The sequence below is a fragment of the Rhinoderma darwinii genome, chromosome 11 (genome assembly GCF_050947455.1).
Source record: "Rhinoderma darwinii isolate aRhiDar2 chromosome 11, aRhiDar2.hap1, whole genome shotgun sequence".
NCBI lineage: Eukaryota > Metazoa > Chordata > Amphibia > Anura > Rhinodermatidae > Rhinoderma > Rhinoderma darwinii.
The window spans coordinates 46,512,153-46,540,144 of record NC_134697.1 but is presented as its reverse complement, the minus strand read 5'-3'; the positions used below and the strand labels follow the sequence as shown (position 1 = coordinate 46,540,144).

Sequence of the window (27,992 nt, the reverse complement as noted above, 5' to 3'; positions counted from 1 at the left end):
TGAGGAAGGTGAGAGCTCAGCCGAAAACTACACGGGGGGAACTTGTTAATGATCTCAAGGCAGCTGGGACCACAGTCACCAAGAAAACCATTGGTAACACATTACGCCGTAATGGATTAAAATCCTGCAGTGCCCGCAAGGTCCCCCTGCTCAAGAAGGCACATGTACAGGCCCGTCTGAAGTTTGCAAATGAACATCTGGATGATTCTGAGAGTGATTGGGAGAAGGTGCTGAGGTCAGATGAGACTAAAATTGAGCTCTTTGGCATTAACTCAACTCGCTGTGTTTGGAGGAAGAGAAATGCTGCCTATGACCCAAAGAACACCGTCCCCACTGTCAAGCATGGAGGTGGAAACATTATGTTTTGGGGGTGTTTCTCCGCTAAGGGCACAGGACTACTTCACCGCATCAATGGGAGAATGGATGGAGCCATGTACCGTCAAATCCTGAGTGACAACCTCCTTCCCTCCACCAGGACATTAAAAATAGCTCGTGGCTGTGTCTTCCAGCACGACAATGACCCGAAACATACAGCCAAGGCAACAAAGGAGTGGCTCAAAAAGAAGCACATTAAGGTCATGGAGTGGCCTAGCCAGTCTCCAGACCTTAATCCCATCGAAAACTTATGGAGGGAGCTGAAGATCCGAGTTGCCAAGCGATAGCCTCGAAATCTTAATGATTTACAGATGATCTGCAAAGAGGAGTGGGCCAAAATTCCATCTAACATGTGTGCAAACCTCATCATCAACTACACAAAACGTCTGACTGCTGTGCTTGCCAACAAGGGTTTTGCCACCAAGTATTAAGTCTTGTTTGCCAAAGGGATCAAATACTTATTTCTCTGTGCACAATGCAAATAAATATATATAATTTTGACAATGTGATTTTCTTTTTTTTTTTTTATATATAATCTATCTCTCACTGGTAAAATTAACCTAGCCTAAAAATTCTAGACTGTTCATGTCTTTGACAGTGGGCAAACTTACAAAATCAGCAAGGGATCAAATACTTATTTCCTTCACTGTATGGCTGCATCTCCGTATCGATCGTTTGCGAGACGATTATTCGTTCAACGATTATTCAACCTTTAACTCACTTGCATCTATTGTTTATGGTAACCTTAAAGATATATATATATATATATATATATATATATATATATATATATATATATATATATATATATATATTTATATATATATATATATATATACATACACACACTACACATACCTACCCTCCATCTCCATTGAAAGGGGACACTTCCCTTTACAAAATGCTTTTTAATAAAAAAAAAAAAGACCATCATATTATTGCCATCTTCACTTCTGAATCACATTTATTGAATGCTCCTGTCATAAATAGAGGATGCAACTTGCCTGGTCACCAACTTGGTTCATTATTTGTGATGACAGAAAGTGAGACTCAAGATTTTTTGTTATAATCCTTTATTTAGTCTTTCACATTGGACCCTGCCTCTGGTAGAAGTAAAATGTACCCACAAGATGCACAGTACACAGAGCTGTAGCTAGGTTTTTCTTTACCCAGGGCGATGGTTTAGTTTGCAGCCATGTATCTAAATACTATGTCTAAGGAAAAATGGCTTGTTGGCACCTCCCATGATACCCAGCACTCGGGGAGAAAAACCCTGGTGGCCCCCCTTCCTAGCTACGCCCCTGCACATACATCACACCACACACATACACTAAGGCCTCATGCCCACTTGAGTTTTTTCCGTCAGGGTGCTATCCGTTTTTTTTAACTGATAGCACCCTGACGCATTCATTTCAACGGGGCCATGCACACTTCAGTTGTTTTAACAGACCCGTGCGGCCATTCCGTCAAATATAGGACAGGTCCTACTCCTGTCTGTTTTTGATGGAACAGTCTCTGCCTTCACAGTCATTGATTTGGTCTGTGAAACAACGGACTGCACACGGAAGCCATCCATAAGCGGGCCATGTTTCACGGAACCATCATTAGCGGCCGTATAATGGCCGAGGGAAGTGTGCATGCAGCCATTGTAAGAACGGCTGTCACACTGCCGAGAATCCCTGTCATCTGAATAGGGCCTTAACACCACAGATAACACAGAGTGATAACTCTGAGTACAGATAATGTAGTAGATGCACACAGAAATATATACACATACTGATACATATATAGGCACTTAGACACATAAATACAAACACACAAAGACACGCATACTGGAACTTATACACACACAAAAACAGAGACACACAGACAAATAGAGGCACAAACAACGGACAGACTGAGCACTCACATCTCCTTCCTCACAGGCTTCTTGCAGGTCGGGCTGTGGGCGGAGCTAACTGTGCATCGGACACCACGTCCTTGCCAAATATACAGTATATTAGACTAGTATAGAAAACCCGTTACACGGGTGTTAAAGGGGGTGGAGTAATAACGGGATTCACTGGTTAGTGGCACCCACTATTACTACCGCCTTTATAATTAGGGTCACTAGGGTTATGCCTAGTTCCCCTACCTTTCCCTTATACTAACGTCGATCTAATTGCTTTAGCGGCTACTCAAGGGAATAAGACCGTATAGTAAATAAAGGTAATATTTATTAACATACAGTAATCACTCTCATATGTATAATACAGTAACTAATCACCGTACAGTATAAACACGGTATCAAGATATTATACCGCCACCCACTTACATAAACATACACAGAATACAGTTACGTTACAACACAATAAACATAAGTTACTTGTGATTCTCACACGCTCTCTATCTCTATCCCACTCCCTCCTAATATAACTTTCCCTATACACTAAGGGTTAATACGGGATAAGGAGGAACAAGGGGAATGGGTTACTATGTAAAACAGACAGCAAGGGTTAACTCAGGGAACAGCAAGGGTTAACTCAGGGACTGTAGGACAGCGAGTGTTGACTCTGGGACAGCAAGGGTTAACTCAGGGACTCTGGGACAACAAGGGTTAACTCAGGGACTCTGGGACAACAAGGGTTAACTCAGGGACGCAAGGGTTAACTTAGGGAGAGCAAGGGATTAACTTACTCAGGGAGAGCAAGAGGTTAACTCAGGGAAGCAAGGGTTAACTCTGGGACAGTAGGGACTCAGGGAGAGCAAGGGGTTAACTCAGGGAAGCAAGGGTTAACTCAGGGACAGTAGGGACAGTACTCAGGGAGATCAAGGGGTTAACTCAGGGAAGCAAGGGTTACAGCAGGAGACAGGGAGAGACAGGGTTAAGTGTAGCTGCTGCTACACTTGATACTTAGCGTGACTTTGTGGAGCAGCAGAGACAGCAGCAGGAACCCAGGTCTTTGGAGGAGAGAGAAAGAGTTGAGCCGTCGGTGGTGTGTGTGTGAGAATCGGCAGGCAGCTCTCAGCTGATCTTCTTCAGCTTCGGCTCCTGAGCTCGGCTCCTGAGCGTACCGATGCAGGGCTATTTAACCCTGTCGGTACGCTCGCAGCGGGGAGTGTGGCGCTTGCCCCAGGCTAGCATGGGTCGGCATGGTGATAATGTATCACCAGCCGACTCATGAGAGCCTGCACGAGACAGTCCGTGCGCGCGGGAGACTTGAAATGGAGACAGGGCATAACTATCCCTTGTCTCCATGGTTTCCTAACAAAGCAGGGACATGCTAATTGTCATGCTCTGTTTCCAACCGTATTCATGACCAGGGCTGTTGTAGTTACAGCCCTGGCTCATGATACATTATATGTACTATACATACACATATATATTATATATATGTGTATATATACATATATACACACACACACTGTATACATACATACTATATATATATATATATATATATATATATATATATATATATATATATACACATATATATATATATGGCCATACACATATATGGACACTTCCCTTTACAATCCCCCTGTTGTCGGGGACTCGACAATGCAATTTGGGGAAGTGTTTGTGGGGTTCTATTTACCCCCTCAACCTCCCCGGTTACTGGTAATGGTCTGAGATGGAAGGAAGTATACTATTAGACCTAGATATTCGACATCAGCTATCTCCTCAAGGACACCTTCCCGCCAGTCCTCTGACTCTGGAGTCTAGTGTCCAAAGAAACGAAACCTCAAAGTTCACAGAATGAAGATGAAATTAAATCTCCTAGTCCATAGAACAAAGCCTCGAAGCTCATCAGACGAAGTTGAAATGAAACCTTCATAGTCCATAGAACGAAGAAACCTTCATAGTCCATAGAACGAAGAAACCTTCATAGTCCATAGAACGGGGTTGAAATAAACTCACAGTCCATAGAAGGAAGCCTCAAAGCTCATCAAACGAACAAAGTTCATTTGAAAACCTCAAAGTCCATGAACCGCAGATTTCTTGTTCTTTCTTGCTTGGAGTTTCTTCCTCTTAAGTGGCGTCAGCAGGTCTTTCCAGTGGCCGATCCAATTTTAGCATGCCGACCCGTGTAAGGCTACTTGTGCCCTCATATGGTCAGCCTTGGAATGGCTTAGTCCGACTTTCAACAACCTTTTGTACGTGATCCATTACTTTTCCAACTTTTCCCAGCATCTTGATTGAAGACGAAACAATCTTTGTGGGCAGATATCCAGGTCTTCATCATGGCAGGTTATCAACCCCGAGGAGGAGGTGAGGTCTTGGTACCCAGGAATCTACTGTGGGGTGGAGCATCGCCTTCCATTTCCCCTCTGACATTCAATCCATCATCATATTGACCATACCAGTTCTCAGGTTGAGGTGGCAAATACCTACAAGGGTGTGTGAATACCTTACCTGTCCCTAAGGGTACCTACACACTACCCAATCATACAAACAAAGTGAAAAATAACCAAACATACAAAAATATTCCCCCACCAACCATAGGTATATGTACATATAGAGATTCATGCTCAAACAGCATCTCACACTACTCCTCCATAAACACGTGCAAGGTACACATGCAAATGGGGTGACAACAGGCTGTAAATATATGCCCGCCTACACGTACACACACTCGCTGTGGGACGGGCGCGTCCTCACAGAGTATGCCTATGTTGCGGACACATATCAACACCTAGAATGTCTATATGTACACCTTGAAAATTTTGTACGACCCATTGATTAAGATTTACACTTTACAAATATATATATACACATACAATAATAAACAATTCTGGGTCGCAGGACTGTATCACTATGTCCTTAGACCCTGTCTACGAATGTATTCGTGGCTTTATGCTTGACCTCGTTGTATTTGCTCAATCAGTCCTTTCATTCGTCGGTACACGCAGAACAGTCCAACGTACATAATCGCCACAAGAGTGAGAAGGATTATCACTGGGTGGATGAGCAAGTTGAAGAAGGAAGTGGCCTTGGGACTATATCCGAACAAGCTCTCCCACCAAGACACTTCCGCGTCCGCGTCAAGGTTGTTCACAATTCCTGTGATCTTTTTAGTGTCATGTTCCAACTGAATAGTGGCTTGGTGTTGGGAATCTTTCAGTTTCTCCACGATATCCTCTTCCTCGGTGAAGTCTAGAAGGAGATTTCTTAGTTCGATGCCAAACCCAAGAGGAATCGTCTGGAGTCTCACAGGGGTGTCTGGACGGATGTCGAGCCTTTTTTCAGGTGTCACTGGAGTTCTTCCCTTCTGATCCGCCACATCAACGCCTAATACGGGATTAAGGGTACAGTATGCTCCGGGGAGGAGTATGCCTCTTTCGGTGCAGTTAGTCACGTGGATAGTATATGAAACGTTCTGTATTTGATACCAGCACCAATATCCTTGACCTATGTATTTTAAGTTTGAAGAGGGTATTGGGTTGGCCTTCATTTCACAGGACCCCTCGGCATCCCAACACTGGTGTAGGTCAGGATATCTGAGGGGAGCTGTGGCTGAAGCACTGTTTTTGTGGTTCCTCACAATTCTCAGGTTTGTGGAGCTATATTCCTGTCTTACCAAACCCATTATCTTAAAATCAAGATATGGGTGTAATGCCAGGGTTACCTCCCCCTGTCCAAAGTTTCCTAACTCCAGTTAAACACAAAAGAATCAGCCATACTGTAATTCGCTGTATTTAATTGCACTTGCATTAGGCCTCAGATGAATTTGTGTTACCTGTCTGAACCCCCCAGGTCTAGGTGCACAGAATAACATAAACACTACACCGTGAACTTATGTTACCTGTCCGCACCGCCCAACCTGAGTTCACAGTATAATAACAACTTCAACGTTATCCTAATAGAGAGCAATTAAAACATTGGGCGCAAATACACCACTATCCAATGGTTGATTCTCCAGTTGTTTTCCTGGAGGGGTTTTCTAATTATACATTATAAATACAGGCAACACCCATATAGTATAAATACATATTACTCATAACCAGGGATATACCACAAAAGAATATGTGAAAGAAACACAAAATAAAAAACACAAATGAAAACAAACGGACAACTGGGGACAAACACAACTGACCATAAACAACCATTACAGACGTAACACCAGACTGAACATGCAATTTATGGCCAACTTCCTAAACTCCTCCCTAGTTGTGGTTGGTCATTTAGACACTTGAGCATGTGGCGGAGCACATAAGGCTGTAAGGAGACTCTTGTGCAGCCATTTTGTCTAAACCCACGTTTTGTTGTGACGTGGCCATTTTCTATTGCCATTTCACTGGGCTTTCCACGGTTGCTCATACCATGGCAGTTCCTCGCAATATGTCCCATCTGACCACATTTAAAGCATTTAACAGGACCACATTTCTTAGTACTCAAAGACTCGCAGTACTTCGCAATATGGCCTGATCCGGCACATGCAAAACATTTAACAGCACATGCTCTGCTGGACTTAGGGCAGTCAGCAGTGCATGATCTCTTAAAGTTCTGCATGGCTAGGGACGCACTTCTGATTATTGTACGCTTACATCTGCGTAACACTTTCGTAACAATGTTACCTTCAGGATTCCGGATGGGATCATGATTTGTGACATCTGATCCATCACTCTTACTACTCCCCCCTTTTTGCCCTGTAGAGGGCAAACTTACAGCGGAATCAGGCCTTGAAAAAGACAAGGCCGGTAACATTTTTGAGAAATCTTTTATGATGTTTTGCATACTGGCAACCAATTGTGACCTAGCAGCAAGCTCATCATTCAACTTGGCAATGATTGCATCCGTAGATGCTGCCTTAACCTTAAACGCATTGATCACAGCATAAGACCCAGTCAGCCGTGCATCAATATCATCACCGTGATTTCTCAAATCTATCACCTGCGATTTCAGCATGCAAATTTGCTGATCTCTACATTGGGCATTCTCTGCCAGTTGTGTCTGCAAATCACAAACCTGCTTCACATTGTTGACACAACAATGGCAGTGAAGATTTGGGGAATCACTCTTCATTTCTGAGTGATCAGGCTTCCACGTCTCCTCATACACACAGATAAGTTTAGCGAGCATGTGGAGACGTTTGGAGGTTTTGTTAAGAACACTCCTCTTGCTAATACACAACTTATCATGTGCATAAGCCTCGTCCAGCAGAGTGGACCACAGCATTCCTGCTGACTTGTATGTCTTAGGTGTTACTGGATTAAATTTACTGTTTTTGGCGAGGTGTTTAAGTGTGGAGAAGTCCATACTCACTGTTCCAGAAGTCATCTCCGTCTGCGTTGTCCTCCTTGTCACCCGCTGTTTTGAAAAAGGTCCTTTTCTTCCGGAACGCCTTTTCCCGATCAGCTGGACTTCACCGGAGGAACACCGACGTTGATACTTCTGCAAACTCTTTTGTATAAGTTGCTCGCTCGCCCGACGATTCGTCGCCGTAGAGCAGCACGCCGCAAAGCAAAATAAAAGACGTTAATACCTCAGAAAATAAAACAAAAAACAATAGGTTCGCTGATCAATTGTATCCTGTATCAAGCCTTAAATAAAATTGTGTTACTCGTCTGAACTTCAAAAAGGTCTAGACGCACAGTATAACCCAACACTACACCGTGTATGTACGTTACCTGTCCACGCCTCGCCGCCTATCTGCAGTTCACGTTTTAACACAACTTTATTGTACAAAAGACAAAAATAAATTGAAAGCAGTATGGGCTGGCTCGCCAATGTTAAAGGCGGTTACATATATATATATATATACATACATATACATATATATATATATATATATATATATATATATATATATATATATATATACACATATAGCCTCCTGGCTGGCTCGCCAATGTTAAAGGGGGTGGAGTAATAACGGGATTCACTGGTTAGTGGCACCCACTATTACTACCGCCTTTATAATTAGGGTCACTAGGGTTATGCCTAGTTCCCCTACCTTTTCCTTATACTAACGTCGATCTAATTGCTTTAGCGGCTACTCAAGGGAATAAGACCGTATAGTAAATAAAGGTAATATTTATTAACATACAGTAATCACTCTCATATGTATAATACAGTAACTAATCACCGTACAGTATAAACACGGTATCAAGATATTATACCGCCACCCACTTACATAAACATACACAGAATACAGTTACGTTACAACACAATAAACATAAGTTACTTGTGATTCTCACACGCTCTCTATCCCACTCCCTCCTAATATAACTTTCCCTATACACTAAGGGTTAATACGGGATAAGGAGGAACAAGGGGAATGGGTTACTGTGTAAAACAGACAGCAAGGGTTAACTCAGGGAACAGCAAGGGTTAACTCAGGGACTGTAGGACAGCGAGTGTTGACTCTGGGACAGCAAGGGTTAACTCAGGGACTCTGGGACAACAAGGGTTAACTCAGGGACTCTGGGACAACAAGGGTTAACTCAGGGACGCAAGGGTTAACTTAGGGAGAGCAAGGGATTAACTTACTCAGGGAGAGCAAGAGGTTAACTCAGGGAAGCAAGGGTTAACTCTGGGACAGTAGGGACTCAGGGAGAGCAAGGGGTTAACTCAGGGAAGCAAGGGTTAACTCAGGGACAGTAGGGACAGTACTCAGGGAGATCAAGGGGTTAACTCAGGGAAGCAAGGGTTACAGCAGGAGACAGGGAGAGACAGGGTTAAGTGTAGCTGCTGCTACACTTGATACTTAGCTGACTTTGTGGAGCAGCAGAGACAGCAGCAGGAACCCAGGTCTTTGGAGGAGAGAGAAAGAGTTGAGCCGTCGGTGGTGTGTGTGTGAGAATCGGCAGGCAGCTCTCAGCTGATCTTCTTCAGCTTCGGCTCCTGAGCTCGGCTCCTGAGCGTACCGATGCAGGGCTATTTAACCCTGTCGGTACGCTCGCAGCGGGGAGTGTGGCGCTTGCCCCAGGCTAGCATGGGTCGGCATGGTGATAATGTATCACCAGCCGACTCATGAGAGCCTGTACGAGACAGTCCGTGCGCGGGAGTCTTGAAATGGAGACAGGGGATAACTATCCCTTGTCTCCATGGTTTCCTAACAAAGCAGGGACATGCTAATTGTCCTGCTCTGTTTCCAACCGTATTCATGACCAGGGCTGTTGTAGTTACAGCCCTGGCTCATGATACATTATATGTACTATACATACACATATATATATGGCCATACACATATATGGACACTTCCCTTTACAACGGGTTTACTAGAAAAAGGAATGATGATAAGTATTTGTAAAAATATTATAAAAAAAAGTGTATTTTAATACTTAATTACCAAAATTTGAAACCTAAGAAAAATGCGGAAGCATTTGCTGAATAATAAATTATTCACCCAGGGTAAAGGACGTGGACCTCCTTCCGTTTGTTACCCTATAATGTAGTAGATGTTACCTGCAGTCCTATGTAACACCACAGATAATACAGTGATAACTCTCTTGGTACAGGTACTGTAGTAGATGTTACCTGCCGTCCTATATAACACCACAGCTAACACACAGTGATAACTCTCTGAGTACAGATAATGTAGTAGATGTTTCCTGCAGTCCTATGTAACACACACACACACACACACACACACACACACACACACACACACACACACACACACACACACACACACACACACATATTGGAACTTATACACACACAAACACAGAGACACAGACAAATAGAGGCACAAACAACAGATGGACTGAGCACTCACATCTCCTTCCTCACAGGCTTCTTGCAGGTTTGGCTGTGGGCGGAGCTAACTGTACTTCGGACACCACGTCCTTGCCAAATATATATATATGGCTAGCAAACTTTATCTGATCTTCATCCTTCTCATTCTTTTAATTCTGATTTCAGCATCCCCAACAAAATCTCATCTCCAGCCCTAATATGATGGCGTCCAGGTCTTTGATGTAGTTTTGTAATTCTTTCTTCGAGGGTGTTAGCAAGGGCTTCCAACTACTTGAACAGCTTGTTCTTTATACACACCCTGACCTCACGGTTAAATATTATTGCAGACAGATATTTTCCGACAATCTCATGCAATTGCAATAATCCTCCCATTATCTAGTGAAGGAAAGTTTTAACTTACAGAAAACGTGCAGCTATATAATGTTCTCCAATAGGTCAAAGTCTAGACAGATGTCTTACTGCCCATGTGATATCTGCACATATATGACCAGTTCTCTGATCTGTTGGGCCAGTGTAGTCCCCCTTTCACTTGTTGTGCAGTGTTAATCACATCTTATCATTTAACTGTTTATTCACATTCTGCTATGCAGACACATAAGGCCTGCTGTTTAATGTGTGTGTAAGCAGTCACAGTTTCATGCTTATCAGGATTGTAGATAAATGATTAACCTCTTCCTGCTGCAGCCATTTTTCGGATTTTCACTTTAGTTTTTTCTTCTCCACGTTCCAAAAGCCATAACTCATTCATTTTTTCCATCGATATAGCCATATGAGGGATTCTTTTCTGGGAGGAATGGTAGTTTTTGAGGCCATTATTTATTCTAATTTATAATGTACTGGGAAACGGCAAAAAAATTTGTTTGTGTTGTGGAATGGCAAAAAAAACAACGATTCCGCCATTGTTTTTTGGGTTTCTTTGTTTTTTAGTTAATTGTGCAGCAGAAATGACACGTTGACTTTATTCTGCAGGTATATACAATTACGGCATACAAAATTTATAATTTGTATTGTCTCGCCATATTCGGAGAGCCATAACTCTTATTTTTCTGTCGATTGAGCAATATGAGGGCTATTGGGGTTACATAAGACTTTTTGATCACTTTTTATTCCATTTTTTGTAGGACATGAGGTGACCGAAAAAAATCGTGATTCTGGCATTTACCGTGCAGGTAAAACTTTATTTAACTGTGTTTATATTTTTTTTATTAGTTCCCCTAGGGGACTTGAACCAGCAATCATTGGATGGCATACATGATATACTGCCATACTAATCTAAATAAGTGTACAAAGATGGCAGACCTTTCCCTAGACACTTTGCAAAACTGTCTAGTGAGGTGCAAAAAGTGTCTCAAGCACATATAAACACAATAAATCTGGCACCATTTTTACAAGTTTTTTGGTGCAAATTCAGCCAGAATTTGGTGTATTTAGCTTAGTAAATCTCCCACATTAAGTAATACCTGCTAAACCACTCTAAGAACACCAGGAATATTATAGCAAAACTATCACTACCCCCTAAATTACCCTATACAAAACTGTGTTAAGTAGAAAGTTGGCAAAGTATATTCTCCAACATTGGCACCAACACGCCTGGAAACCCAACTTTAAAAATCCTGAATTTGCCCCTGAAAGATGACAGTTGTCTTAATACTGTATATTAAGCAATAATGTTTTTATAATTGTAATCTGTTTCTGACAACTTTTATAAACTAATAGTAAAACTAATAGTAAAAGTTGGAAGTGCAATGACAAGACAGCAAAAATGTTTACAAATGCAAACCACCTAGGACTTGGCTGCCCCCTCAATAATCAATTTATATAACCGGAACTGTTCTAAAAATAGTTTCACCACGAGTCGTTTTTGATAGCAGTGCAGCCACTTATCAAGCCCTTGACAGGCACACAAGGTCTTTTCTATGCTGTTTCTGTATTTACAAAATCATGTTTTCAGGGCATGTGGCGTGAATTATATATTATTTATGCACTGTTCGGAATAATGTATTCGATTAAAAAAAGACATGCTTTGTGAGCTTCCTGACTAGGATACAATAGAAAGAGAGACTGTGTGTTTTATTCAGTATGTTAACGCAGCATTTCAAAAGGTGTAAAAAAAAGTACATAGAGACAAGAAACAAAAGCAGAGTAATAAATACAAATGTAACTTCATAAAACAGGTAAAAAGTAATATAAAATACATTACCCATCATTCCCAAGGCATCGGAAGAGCAGGAATTCCCCTACACTAGAGGAGTCGATTGCAGAAGTGTCTCTGCTGCAAAGAATGGAGAAACCAATCCCCTCTCGATGGTGATGATGGCAGACTACACGCAGGGTCATAATTGACTACAGGATCTAAAACAACAATGGGCCCCAAAGGCCCAGCACAAGACAACCCTTTTGTAGATGACTTTGGAGTCAATCACATGCCGGCGCTAGTGCCTATTTCTTGTGGGTTGCTTCACAAATAACCCATTTGACCTTTTGATGATATAACCTGAGTATGCAACGATAAGTGCAAAGATTATGTTGCCATCAAGTAGGCCATATGTAAAGTCGTGTATGTTTGTCTGCTTTCCCAAAATAAAGCAGAACTTTACAGTGCGCTCCTGAAAACATGTAGCACCTCCTGCAGCCTTTCTCCTTTGGCATCCTTCTCTTACTCTCATATCACTGTGCCTTTTACATATATTTTTAACATATAAAAAGCCATTATTTCCATACAGTATGAACTCACACTGTTCATTTTAGTTGTAGCTGGCCATACAGTTTAGATAGCTGTCAGTCAAATACTTGTTCGGCCGACAGCTAGTCCTCCCGACACCCCCATATACATGCACGCTAGGCCTGCATTTTCAGTAGGGAGAAGTTGTAAAGCCTCTGGCAGACTTCTCTGGCCGCGGCTTATCTCCCTGCAAGCAAAATTATCAGGTGGGTTGAAATGCAACATGCCCGACCCTTCTCTCCCCTAATATCTACTGTCGGGGGAGAGTTGGAACACCGCCATACACATTAAATAGTTAGCCTGTCCTGCCGAAATCGGCGGATTCAGCCAACATACATCTTATGTATGGCCACCTTTAGTTTTTGATTTAGCAGGCATCCTTCCCCAGGCCTGCCAATAGGTAGAAATGGCTCTAACTTGACCGCACGTAAACCTACTGCATTATATTAACTCTTTTATTACCTGAGAATTATCACAGTGAATAAATAAATAGTTAAGGTCCTCTTACATGGCCTGATATGGGCCGTAAAAACGAGCGCCGATCATCATCATGCTGCACTGTTGTCTCCGGTAAAATCACAGACACCCCGACGGAAAGCCGACGAAACCCATTAAAGTCAATGGGTTCCCCGGACCGCCGGCGGTGTCTATTGTGCAACGGAACTGTTGTTTCAGTTATTCCCTTGTTCTGCTCCTCTGACGGAGCAGAACAACGGAACACACTAACGCAGGTGTGAACGAAAGCTAATAATAAATCGACTTAAGATAAAAAGTTACATCCGCAACACTCATGATAGCCCGCATTCCTTCCTAGTCTTTGTGGACCTGTGATCCTGAATGTCACCTTTAGATGCAGTTTATTTTTATTTGTTCCCATGTAGAAAATATTTGATGCTATCTGGAAGCTGTAAACAAGCAGGCTACCTGCAGATGATATGTTCTTTTATGGCTTTAATTTTTACTCTACACATTTTTATTTATGGATTTACTTGCACTTATGAATACTGTTTCTTTGCTTTCTTTGCATCTCAGCTTGTGAACACATGAATATATACTGTATAATAGTAAGATTCTTCATTTCCCAGTTGGTTATTATAGATCCAATGTTAGTCAAAGGTACAATGGCAAAGAAGTTCAGATAAAAGTAATTCTAACCCTACTAGAGACGAACTGAAAATAAAATGAATTGTTGAAATAAGAATTTACTTTTCTTTCTCTGATGCATTGGAAACATAATTGAATAAATATGCCAATTGCACCATTGAGGAATAGATTGAGTATTAGGGACGGACATACGACCTGTGTAGCCGGTTCAGCCGATTCAGCCAAGGAGGAGGGGAGCCCACTCAGATGCAACAAATAGTGTATGTGACCACAGTGCCCCTATGCGCGTCTTCCCTGTCCAATGGGCACTGCCATTGTTCACCTCTCAATATATAGAGAAGAGTGGGGGACCGCTGCATCTTCCATAGTCCCTAATAGTCACTTTCTCCTTCCCCCTAAACAAATGCTGGCCACACTGCCCAAGTTGAGTAGTTGTTGGCAGGCAGTGTGGCCACCGTGTTTGGAGGGGGAATAAGAAGCTGGTATATTGGTGAAGGTGGCAGATGGCGTGGGCCCCTGTGACGCAGTGGGAGAGAGTGGGCCCACTCCATCTGCCGCCGTCACCAATAGGATTTTCCAGTTTCTCTTTTTCCCTTTACATTTATATATTTCAGATCATCCAATTAATTTTAATATAAGATAAAGATAACAAGAATAAACATATGCAGCTTTTAAATTACCTGTCCATTTATAGAGGATAAAGATTTATTCAATCCTATATCACGTATATGAAAAAGTAATTGCCCCCCTAAACATAATAACTGGTTGTGCCACCCATGGCAATAACATTTGCAATGAAACGTTTGAGTCTTATGCATCGCTGAGGAGGAATTTTGGTCCGCTCTCTTTGCAGAATTGTTTTCATTCGGCTAGAATTGGAAGGTTTTCCAGCATGAACTGCGCGTTTAAGGTCACAGCATCTTAATGGCATTCAAGTCAGGACTTTGACTCGGCCAAAACCTAAATTTAGTTACTTTTGAGCCATTCAGAGGTGGACTTGCTTGTGTGTTTTGAGATCATTGTCCTGCTGTATGACCCACCTGCGCTTGAGTTTAGGTCACAAACTCATCAGTGGACATTTTCCTACAGGATTTTCTGATAAAGAGCAAAATTCATGGTTCTTTATTTGACCTTTTAATGAGTCATCGATGAAATTTTGGTAAGGTTTACCACTGTTCCCGAGTTTTCTCCATATGTGGATAATGGCTCTCCCTGTGGTTCGAGGGAGTCTCAGAGCCTTAACAATGGCTTTTTAACCATTTCTGTTTACTTGGGTTATACTGTCTAATATTAAAATTAGTTTGATGATCTGAAACATTCAAATGTGACAAATATGCAAAAATAGAAGAAATGGGAAAATTAGCAAATACTTTTTGTCAGCACTGTAGTAGTCAGTAGCCTATTGGAAATAAGAAGCAGACGCCATTCAATTTGCGAAAGAAAAAATTTGGAATTCTCAACACTAAATATTAGGAAAAATTGGAGTTTAAACCCAGGTCCATCATCAGCGCAGAAAAAATAGTACTGCTGTGAGGGGATTGGATGCATTTTAAGAAAAGGAGCCCTTATATGAAAGAAACAGGCCTCATAAACTTGCAGTCCGCAAAGCATACACCCTGTTCTTTTCAACCCACGGAAACTGGATGGGCGCCGATTGAGGAGGATGACGTTGCTCCCACCCCTTCTCTCAGTTACACACCATTGACTGGTACAAGTCCCAAAAAAGGAGCGTCAGAGTTCCAGACAGAAGTAGGGGGAGGAAAAGCCTAGGAAGGTCCCAGTGTTGTCACAGCACAGCAGAAGATAGAGGTAAGTGAAGAGCAGGTCACACAGATATTGTCTTTCTGCCCACCATCACTGCTGAAGCTACTGTGCTCACATTAAGGCTAGTTTCAGATGGCTGTAATGCAGCCACCATTTTGGAGCCCCTATTACAGGACCTGGACGCCCTGCATTTCTACTGATATGAACTTACATCATCTGCGGATTCCACCCCTTGATATACTAGGGGTGAAATCTGTGGCAAAATCTTCCCCCTGGAGCCCAGACTTTTTGGCTGTGTGGGGCCCAGGAATTTCTGAAGGCGGCCCTGTTCAAACCTTTCCTAACTGCAGCAGAAAATCCTGGTTCCAAAATATAAGAAATATTTGCACAAGAATCCTGGGCTCTGGCCTCTACCAATGTGAACATGTTGAACAACTCTATGTTAGGGTTCATGCGCATAGCAAAGCATTCAGAGTGCCTAAGGGTCCGCATCACAGACCAGTAGGCACTCCATGTGCAGCATTATACAGTCCGGCATTAGAATTAGCCTAGACCCAAAGATTTAAGGGGACAATACCTCCAGCAACCCTTTTGTTTTAACATTGGAGGCACACAGAGGCTATGGGCTTCATATTACAGATCCATACAACATGGACCTGTAACATGGTAGAGTGCACTTAGTTTTAGATTTGTAATCGATGACTAGTTATTTCACATCCTTAATAAGTGTTATTTAAATATTGATTCAGTTTGCATTAAACGTTTTTGAAACTTTTTGGGTATTTTATTTACTTGAAACCGTGGTGATTGATTGGACAGGTAACATCCTCTTCTTCGACTATGTGAACTCAGCAGTTAATACTATTGACTAGATAAAAATAAAATCCTTGACTGTAGCACTTTTAAGTGAGGCTGCATCTCTAACATATCAATTAAAAACATGGAATTAATATTAATGAACCCTCATACATCTCCATTCAAGATTTTGCCTTCTTCCCAGCAGAGGAGAGCTTGGAAGTGATCCTTGCATGTGAAGTGTCTGCAGTATGTTCAATATATTTCTACATAAATGTTTAATAGTAAAAAGTCTTGGTTCCTGTATTTGTGCACTGAGCTATTAAGGGCTGTTTGACTTGCCCTGACTGAACTTGCAGGTCTAATTAAATGAAGTGAAGATTTTCCATTACCAAATGTAAGATACAATGTATAAAAGCGGCAAATATTTTTAGATTTTATAGTCTTCACAGTTGTGATTTAATGCATTAACGTTGATCTCATTAAAACTAGAGGTATGCACCATTAAAATGTCTTCTGTTTGGCCATGACATTGTTCTTTGATCCCCACTAACACTATAACCACCAAGGGCAACTATAGCAACCTTCATGTTCCAGATGAAATGCCAATAAATATGTTGCAAGCATATTAGAAGGACTAGTTTTAGGGGGTAGCAAACTTGGCAATTGCCTATGGTCCCTGTTTTCCTGGGGGTCACTAAGGACTGGAGCCCCAGGAGAAAGCTGAGATTAGAAAAACATTTCGCTCCACTGTCAGTTCCAGTAGTCAGAGTGCCCTGTCATTTACAATTAAGCTTAAAAATATAGTTTCATGTTGGAAGTATATGGCAGAATTATTTGGATACTGCATATTATTTGGACACTATAGGTTGGTATCATATCTAATATATATTTTGGAAAGTTTGTTTGAAGCCCGATTTTTCATTGGTTTAAAAGTAGTCCATGTGACCGCTGCAGCCTGTGATTGGCTTGTGATTGGCTGCAGCGGTCACATGGGATGAAACGTCATCCTGGGAGGTCGGACTGGAGGAAGAAGCAGGTAAGTTAACTTTTAATACTATTAACTCCGGCGGTAGTCACTGTCCCGGGTGCTGAAAGAGTTACTGCCGATCAGTTTACTCTTTCAGCACCCTGGACAGTGACTTTCCCCTGATGTCGCCTAGCAACGCTCCCGTAATTATGGGTGCACACACGTAGCCACCTGTAATTACGGGAGCCCCATAGCCTAAGGCCTCATGCACACTTCCATCACAATTTTGGAACCATGTGCTCCCCGTGTGTACACGTGTACACCGTGTACACTTCCGTGTTTCAGTTTCCGAGAGGAAACTGTTCCCCTTCACACTATGTACACGATATTGTGAGCGCCGCACATGCTATTCCCTGTCCAGTGGTACTCACTGTCCAGGGGGCTGAAAGAGCTATTGCCGATCAGTGCAGCCCCTTAACTCTTTCAGCACCCTGGACAGAGACTACTGCTGGACAGGGAATACCATGTGCGGCGCTCACAATATAGATTATTGGTTCATTAAAAAAAACCTGCAACAAAAAAAAAGTTACTACTTACCCAGAACTCCCTGCTCGCCTGCTTCTTCCTCAAATCCGACCTCCTGAGATGACGTTTCAGACCATCTGACCGCTGCAGCCAATCACAGGCTGAAGCAGTCAAATGGACTGCCGCGTCATCCAGGGAGGTCGGACTGGATGTCAGAAGAGGGACGCGTCACCAAGACAACGCCCAGGGTACGTATGAACTTATTTTTCTTAATATCGCTACGTTCCAGCACTGATCAGCAGCCTCTTCTCTCTATCAGTGCTGACAGAGAGAAGGGGCTGCCGATAAGTGCAGTGCAGTATCTGTCTGTATGTGTATCTCTGCCCGCCCGGCCGTTGCTAGGCAACGGCTCCGTCACACACGGACGGCACACGGATGCCTTCCGTGTGCCTTCAGTTTTTTTGACGGCCCCATTGACTTGCATTGGCCTCACGGTCACGGAATCTTGGACCAAAGTAGGACATGCTCTACTTTTGTCCGAACGGAGCAACGGGACCGTCAAAAAAACTGAAGTGTGCATGGCCCCATTGAAATGAATGGGTCAGGGTGCTAGCCGTCTGAAAAACGGCTAGCACCCTGAAGAAAAATACTGAAGAGTGCATGAATATGGGCCTGCCCGTGCCGTAATTATGGCCTGAAATGGGACATGTTCTATATTTTTCAACGGCCTGGGCACCTTCACGTAAGCAAAAGGGAAGGTACCCGTGGCCAATAGAAGTCTATGGGCCCGTAATTACGTTCGTTTTTACGTTCGTGTGCATGAGGCCTAAATCTGTAATAAATATATTGCTTCATTTCATTTATTTTATGCTTCCAATAACATTATTTACACTCATACTCTATCTATACCGTAAGTCAACCTTTCGAGCAACGCCGGGTATAAAAGCTAGTTGGCTGTATATGGAGGTATAATGTATGGTGTATGCCGTATTATGTGGACACTATATGGGAGAATTATTTAGTATTATATGGTGGTATTATTTGGACAGTAAATGGTTATTTTAATTGACAGTATTGTCTGGGAAATATATCTCAGTGCTTGCTATGTGGGTACTATATGGTAGTATGATTTGTATACTGTATGAAGGTATTATTTAGAGTGGCCGTATTGTGTGGGCATTGTTTGATAGTATTTGGGTATAAACAGTGCAAATGTATCTGTGTTAACAAGAATTTGACTCATTTTCATTCATTTTAAATATAAAACTTGGTAGTACAATCCACAGACATGGTACGTTAGATGAAGGAAATGATGGGTCAGCACCATCTTTGAGGAGGGTTGGAGATTCTCTTGAGATTACTGCTTTCAATAGGAACATTAGTAGAAGGTTGAAATGTGTGAAATGACTCCCATTAATGTACATGTATGTCCAAATGATAAATGATTAACCCCTTGCCGACATTTGACGTAGAGTTACGACAGCTCATCAACCCCCTGGTGACGCGATTGGGAAGTGCCTAATAAAGCCCCCAGGTCTGAAATTTTTCTGCTCCTGTTAAGCCTTGCCATGATGATTGGTGTATGCTGTAAAAAAAATTGAAATATTAAAACTACAGCAAAACTGTAGTTTTTGCCAAAATAACATTTTATATAAGTTAAATGATAATGCAAATGTACCAAAAAATGGCACCTACATAAAGTACAACTTGTCCTGACAAAAATCAAGTCTCATACACCCACGTTGAATAAAAAAAAAATAAATTATGAGCGCCGTGAAGCAAAAGGTTAAAAAAAATAAAATTAATTGTCCTGTCCTCAAGGCCAAAATTGGTTTGGTCTTCAAGGGGTTACTTTTTTTTTTATAAATCTCTATTTTATCTTCTGCAATTATTTATTTTTAGAACATTGATCTAGTTTATAAACTTAATTGTGTCTCCGACCAGATCAGATTTTGCCTTCTTAAAGAGGACCTTTCACCTGCCCAAAAAACTGCAGTTGACATCTCAGTTAGGCTTCGTTCACATCTGCGTCAGGGCTCTATTCGACTACGCAATTGATTCCGTCAAAACGACGGAACCCTTGCACAACTGAGACAAACGGAAACCATTGGCACTGCATCCGTCACCATTGAAATCAATGGTCTTGAAAACGGAAACCTATGGTTTCCGTTAGTGTCTGTCAGGGCTCCATTCTGACAGAAAGCTCAGATGGAACGTCGGAACAGAGCCCTAGCGCAGATGTGAACGAAGCCTAAGATCGCAGGCGCCTCACAGATTCTGATACTTTTTATTTATTTTTTTCTAGCCCCCACCGTTCCTGAGATATCGGTGCCGTTATTTCTGGTGTCTGATATGCAAATGAGGCCTTTGACTGTCAAGTGGGCGGTTACCCCTTATCAAGTGGCAGGTGTTACCTGCCCACTTGACAGTCAAAGGCCTCGTTTGCATATCGTGCACCAAAACTAACGGCCCCGATATCTCAGCAACGGTTGGGGCTCGAAGAGAAAAATAAAAAGCGGCAACATCTGTGAGACGCCTGCAATTTAACTGGGATGTCAGCTGCAGTTTTTTTGGGCAGGTGACATGTTCTCTTTAAAGTTACAACATCTATAATGTGTTTACGATCAATAACTTTGTTTATCCATATTAACTGTTCACTATCTTGCTGACTGTTTTCATTATTGACCTTCCACCTGGTCCCTAGATTACAAATTTTTCCAACCTTCTAAGCATCCCTAGCACAACTACACCCTTCTCGCCATATAGATGTAGGCTATACCAACTTTAGAGCCTGAACAAAGTAGTAAATAATTCAGAAAAGACTATCTTTGAAGTCTTTGCTCTTAGTTTATGTTCTGTATTCCCAAAATCATCTTCAAGGACCTTCCAACTAACTTAAACTTTGTCATTGGTGCCAATGTTTACAATAATCAATTGGTCCTAACCAGCGCACCCCTATAATCAGGGCAGCTTTTATAGAAAATTATACAATAATACCCCCATGTAGTGCCAATGCAATATTACCATATACAACCCACATAATATTACCATATAGTGCCCAAATAGTAGGCAGTATTAAAAAAATACTCTCTTAATAGAACCCACATAATACTACAAACTAATTCTCAAATGATACCACCATATACCGTTACATAATACTGGCAGGATATTTGTATAACAAGATCATTTCTGTAAAAAAGCATTTGATGAAACATGGCCGGTTTTTTTTCTCTTGATTTTCTTGATAAATTTGACAGAAAAACTATGTATGCCTCCATATATAAAAATAATAATAATAATAACAACAATAACAATGCATCTTTTTTTCCTCAATAATATGTCGTCTTACGTATTCTTAATTCATTGTTCTTATTTTTCCAGCAGAGAACAATGTAAATGATATATATTACGTTAGCTTCTGCTTGAAATGTCCATCATTGGGCCAAATACGTAGGTAGATCCTATTAAGCAACTCCTGTCACAATAAAATACAATTGCGTTTAGTTATCTGAAGAAGAGCGGATGCATCGATTGTTCTAAAATCCTGCATTGATTTTGATCTTTTATGAGAGTCCTGTTAAGGGGTTACTGGCAGGGGTTCTAACTTGATAATTACAGTTATGGTATAAGTAATGTCTCTCTTCCTCCCTCCTGTAAAGTGATCTCTTGTTAGTGGGAGTCTTAAAGGAAATATGGAAGCTGCGGGTGTAACTTTATTCAATATCTCCCTTTCTGAATTATGCCTGATTTAATACTTTCAGCAGTGAAAAAGGATCAGCCATTCCATACGACCCGCCATTTTGCCAAGGGTGTTATCAATTACTTTAAGAGTTTAAATTTATCTTCCGATAAATCACAATTTCCTGCGCCCTCAACATTTTCCCTCTTACTATTTGCTCTAAACATTTATCTTACTTCAGTTACTATTTGGCAGGTACATTATTCAGTACAGTATTTCTATAGTACTTTATTAAAAGAACTTTTAAGTATTTTTTTGGTCTTTGAACTTTAGAGAAGATGGTAAGCAGAGGGAACAATAATTGTACATTATTATCGTATAATTGTACATTATTATTATTATCGTATTACTTATCAATATTTAAGAAAGGTGTCAATAAGTGAGTCGCTAAACTATAGGCCTGTGTGTTTTACCCTTCATTTTGGGTAAAATGTAACGATGCCATACCAGTGTGTCAGCCCTTACCTTTCCTTGAATTTGGTAATTGACTCCATAGAACAAATTTAATACAACATCACCACATGCTAATAAAACCCATAAAAGGCTGCAATTAATAGCACAACCACTGGGTGGCCACACATAGACATGTATAACATAAACATATCATGACAGAGCATTGCAAAATCATGTGTTTTTTTTCAAAACTGGTCATCTCATGCCACAGATCTCAGGATATGTCGAAATAGGAGGAAAAGTAAGGAAGAACACATCTGTATCTCAATACAAATAAAAGTGTAATTTGATATCGACATGGGTTTATGAGGGATCAGTCCCGCCAAACTAATCTGATCAGCTTCTATGTGGATGTAAGTTTTAGACTGGATTGGATGTCATATATCTTGATTTTTGCAAAGCAAAAAAAATGAAAAACCCACTTTTTCCCCTTACAAAATGCTTTATTATTAAAAAAAACAAAATAAAGTAAAAAAGTTACAGATATTTGATATCGCCGCATCCGTAACGACCCCATCTATAAAGTTATTACATTATTTAACTCGCACAGTGAACGCCGTAAAAATAAAATAAAAAACATGCAGAAATTGCTGTTTTCTGTGAATTGTGCCTTAAATTTTTTTTTTATAAAAAGTGATCAAAAAGTCACACCTACACCAACATGGTACCAATAAAAAGTACAAGTCATCCTGCAAACAAACAAAAAAAGCCCTCATCAGCTGCATTGGCGAAAAAATAAAAAAGGTATGGTTCTTCAAATATGGAGACACAAAAACAAATAATTTTGAAAAAAAAGTGTTTTCACTGTGCAAAAGTAGTAATACAAAAACTATACAAATTTGGTATTGTTGCAATCATAACAACCCGCTGAATAAAGTTATTGTGTTATTTATACCACACAGTAAACGGCGTAAATTTAGGACGCAAAAAAGTGTGGCGAAATTGCTATTTTTTTTCTATTCCCCCCAAAAAATTTAATAAAAGTTAATCAATAAATTCTATGTACCCCAAAATGGTGCTATTCAAAAATAAAACTTTTCCTGCAAAACCCAAGACCTTATACAGCTATATCGATACAAAAATAAAAAAGTTAGAGCTCTTTGAATGAGACGATGGAAAAATGTAAAAAACAGCTTGGTCATTAAGATTTAAAATAGGCTGGTCACTAAGGGTATGTTCACACGATGAGAGGCATTTACGTGTGAAAAGACAGACTGTTAACAGCTGCCTCGTTTCACACGTAAATGCTCCTCCTTGCATTTTGCGAGCCGTCTGAGACGCTCGTAAATCTTGAGCTGTGCTTCATTGAGTTCAATGAAGAACAGCTCAAATTACGTGGCAAAGAAGTGCCCTGCACTTCTTTGCCGAGGCAGTCCATTTACGCGTCGTCGTTTGACAGCTGTCAAACGACGACGCGTAAATGACAGGTCGTCTGCACAGTACGTCGGCAAACCCATTCAAATGAATGGGCAGATGTTTGCCGACGTATTGTAGCCCTATTTTCAGGCGTAAAACGAGGCATAATACGCCTCGTTTACGTCTGAAAATAGGTCGTGTAAACCCAGCCTGAGGGGTAAAACTAGATTGACTTATGTCTTTTTTCAAACATACTATATTACTTGTTATCTAGAACATATTGATTGCAAAATCAGACTACAAAAGGTTTGTTTGTAGCCTGTAACCATGGAGACACATAGCTCTACTTTGTCAAGTACAGATGCTTCTCTGCATGTCTGTGAAGCAATATGATCAATATGTATAGTGCTTTTCTGGGAAAACGAGGGTCTAAAGGGACCCTGTATACAAAGCAAATCAAATATTTCTATGGACTTACTGTCTACCCTTACAACCAGGCCTAAAGCTATAATTGCTCAAAGGATGTGACCTGTAAGGGCGGGTTCACACATGGCGGAATTGCACTTAAATTCCGCTGCGGACACTCCGCAGCGTTAATCCGCAGCGGAGCCGTTTCTACATTGACTTTCACTTTAATTTAGCAGTGTTCGTTTACACGATGCGTACAATTCCGCTGCGGAGCATAGGCTGCGGAGCGGAATTTGGTGTCCGCAGCATGCTCTGTCTGTTGCGGAGCAGTGGCGGACTCATGGCGGAATTTCTCCATTGACTTCAATGGAGATTCAAAGTTCCGCAATGAAGTCCGCAGCTGTCATGCACATGTCATGTGTGCTGCGGATGCGTCTTGCTTTTTTTACTTGACATTTCTTCATTCTGGCTGGACCTATGTATTTCTAGGTCTACAGCCAGACTGAGGAAGTCAATGGGGCTCCCGTAATGACGGGAGCGTTGCTAGGAGACGTCAGTAAATAGTCACTGTCCAGGGTGCTGAAAGAGTTAAGCGATCGGCAGTAACTGTTTCTGCACCCGGGACAGTGACTACCGATCCCAATATACATGTATCTGTAAAAAAAAATGAAGTTCGTACTTACCGAGAACTCCCGGTTTCTGTCTCCAGTCCGGCCTCCCAGGATGACGTTTCAGTGTAAGTGACGGCTGCAGCCAATCACAGGCCAAGCACAGGCTGCAGCGGTCACATGGACTGGCGCGTCATCCAGGGAGGTCGGGCTGGATGCCGAAGGAGGGACGCGTCATAAAGACAACGGGCGGTAAGTATGAATTTCTTTTACTTTCACTAGGGAAAGTGCTGTCCCTTCTCTCTATCCTGCACTGATAGGGAGAAGGGAAGCACTTTTCCCGCAGTCCGCAGCAGCTAGTCCGCATCAATTTTCTGCACATTTTGTGCAGATCCGCAGCCGTAATCCGCAACCCGGATTAGGTGCGGCATTGATGCGGACAGTTGCGGAGGAATTCCGCCATGTGTGGTCATGCCCTAATTCCTTTTTTGCAGTGTCTCAACTACTATATTTTATGCAGGTTCAAACTTTCAATTGAAACATAAATCTACCGATATCCATAATATAGAATGCAAGCACGTTTTGAAACTGCTTTAAAGAAGCACTCCCAAGCTTTTTTTTGTCTATTATTAGATAGAACAGCACATTCATCGTTCACCCTTTCTTTTATATTTTTTCCCTTTGTCCTTTTTTGTTGTGTAATTGCCCCGTATAATTCAGTGTCCAGCACCACGTGACTGCAATGAAACTTACTAAACAGTTTTTTAAGTAATGGCCAGACTGGTAACAAGTCTGAGCAAACGTCAGGCAGATCTGAACTACAGTGGGACGTCGCTCAGAGCCCGCTTTCCTCCCGTGCCCGCCCCCAGTGTCCATGTAGATAGTGCCACACACCCCCTGTAGATAGCTCCACACACCCCCTGTAGATAGCACCACACGTACCCCACCCTGTAGATAGCCACACACATGCCCCCGGCATATAGCGCCCCTATCCTGTAGTTACCGCCATTATGGCTCCCTATCCGAGCGGAATCCCCAGTCAGAGCATTGCTGATGCTCCTGGAGGAGCCCCTTATGTCACTGTACATATATGGACAGGGACGTGAGGGTCTCCCTCTAAGAGCAAAATTCCCGGCCATAGCGTCGGCAACGTTCTGGCTGGGGATTCCGCTCCAGGAGGAGGCCCTGATGTCACTGTCCATATATGGACAGGGATGTCAGGGGCTCCGTCTATGAGCGGAATCCACAGCCAGAGCACCGGCTACTCAATGTCTGGGGATTCCGCTCCCATAGGGAGCCCTAATGGCAGTAACTACAGGAGGGGAGGAGCGCTATCTGCAGGGGGTGTGTGGCTATCTACAGGGTTGGGTGTGTGTGTGGTGCTATCTACAGGGGAGATGTGTGGCGTTATTTACAGGGGGTTGTGTGGCGTTATCTACAGGGGGGGGGAAATGTGTGTCGCTATGTTCATCAGTGGGGTATGGAACTAACTACATGCGAACTGTGGCATTATATGGGCACTATCTACGGGGGACACTTACTATTTTCTGGCGGGGGTTGATGGGCTCCCTGTCATGTAGGACTTGTAGTCACAGCCCTGGAAAAACAGAAGGAGAAACTCGGCTAGACACGCCTCTAGCTGTCTCTCCTCTGTACAAAGCATTATGGGAGTTGTAGGAAGGAGAGACTTACGTGGGGACGCAAGTTTCACGCTGCAGCAGCCATATTGGTACCAGAGGGAAGGAGAAAATAACAGATAAAGATAGTGGTGGAGCAGTAAGAATGGTAAGACAAAACTTATTTTGCTAGCGATACAAAATGATACAAAACACTGTAACATTACAGTACTTAGGGTAAGATGACAGGAAGCCTTATAAAAAATGAAAAAAAGTTGTATATATATCATTGTGCATTGCAGAGAAAATGTATCCACCTTAAAGTACACCTATTTAGTTACTAAATAAAAAACAAACAGAATATAATTTTCCAGATGGCAAGGAATAGACAGTTTTCCTTCAGGAATTGACTTTTCCAAGTCTTGCCATATACGTTTTATACTTTTTCCAAAGCCAATTAAACACAATTTATTTTTACCCACAGACCTGAAAGAAGGAGCAAACAGATTCTTGGTGGATATTTCCAAGAATTAAGAAGTACAGTCATAATAAGCACCCCAGAAGAAAACAGTTATGTTGTGTTGTGTGGTTCATGTTGTCTATACTAAATGCTTTCATGTTGCAATGCAAGTAAACAAAGTTTAAACATACTGCTTAGACTGGTCTATTTTGAGCCCTCACATCGTAGGATTTTTTTTTTTACTTTTTCTCATCGCTGCATTCCAAGAGCTATCATTTTTTTTCCTTCACTTTGGGGTACATAGAATTTTATGAGTAACTTTTATTTAAAAAAAAATAGTGTGAGAATCAAAAAACAAAATGCGATTTACCTGTTTTTAAAAAACTGTTTACGTTGTTTGTCGTGCGGTATAAATATTATGTTATCTTTATTTTTTGGGTCAGTACAATTACAGCTAGATCACATTTCTATATACACTACCGTTCAAAAGTTTAGGGTCACTTAGAAATTTCCTTATTTTTGCAAGAAAAGCACAGTTTTTTTCAATGATGATAACATTAAATTAATCAGAAATACACTCTATACATTGTTAATGTGCTAAATGACTATTCTAGCGGCAAACGTCTGTTTTTTAATGCAATATCTACATAGGTGTATAGAGGCCCATTTCCAGCAACCATCACTCCAGTGTTCTAATGGTACATTGTGTTTGCTAACTGTGTTAGAAGGCTGATGGATGATTAGAAAACACTTGAAAACCCTTGTGCAATTATGTTAGCACCGCTGTAAACAGTTTTGCTGTTTAGAGGAGCTATAAAACTGACCTTCCTTTGTGCTAGTTGAGAATCTTGAGCATTACATTTGTGGGTTCGATTAAACTCCCAAAATGGCAAGAAAAAAAGAGCTTTCATGTGAAACTCGACAGTCTATTCTTGTTATTAGAAATGAAGGCTATTCCATGCGAGAAATTGCCAAGAAATGGATAATTTCCCACAACGGTGTGTACTACTCCCTTCAGAGGACAGCACAAACAGGCTCTAACCAGAGTAGAAAGAGAAGTGGGAGGCCCCGCTGCACAACTGAGCAACAAGACAAGTACATTAGAGTCTCTAGTTTGAGAAATAGACGCCTCACAGGTCCTCAACTGGCAGCTTCATGAAATAGTACCCGCAAAACGCCAGTGTCAACGTCTACAGTGAAGAGGCGACTCCGGGATACTGGCCTTCAGGGCAGAGTGGCAAAGAAAAAGCCATATCTGAGACTGGCTAATAAAAGGAAAAGATTAATATGTGCAAAATCACACAGACATTGGACAGAGGAAGATTGGAAAAAAGTGTTATGGACAGACGAATCGAAGTTTGAGGTGTTTGGATCACACAGAAGAACATTTGTGAGACACAGAACAACTA

The 27,992-nt window shown here is 41.6% G+C and overlaps 1 long non-coding RNA gene across 1 annotated transcript in view; it reads left to right on the top strand.

Moving 5' to 3' along the window:
• Positions 1 to 26,773, top strand: part of LOC142663824 (uncharacterized) — a 39,068-nt gene extending 12,295 nt beyond the window's left edge. The window contains exons 2-3 of the long non-coding RNA XR_012851149.1: positions 11,185 to 11,232; positions 26,608 to 26,773. This is a non-coding gene — a long non-coding RNA (uncharacterized LOC142663824). The remainder of the gene's footprint in view (positions 1 to 11,184; positions 11,233 to 26,607) is intronic.
• Positions 26,774 to 27,992: the final 1,219 nt, after the last annotated feature.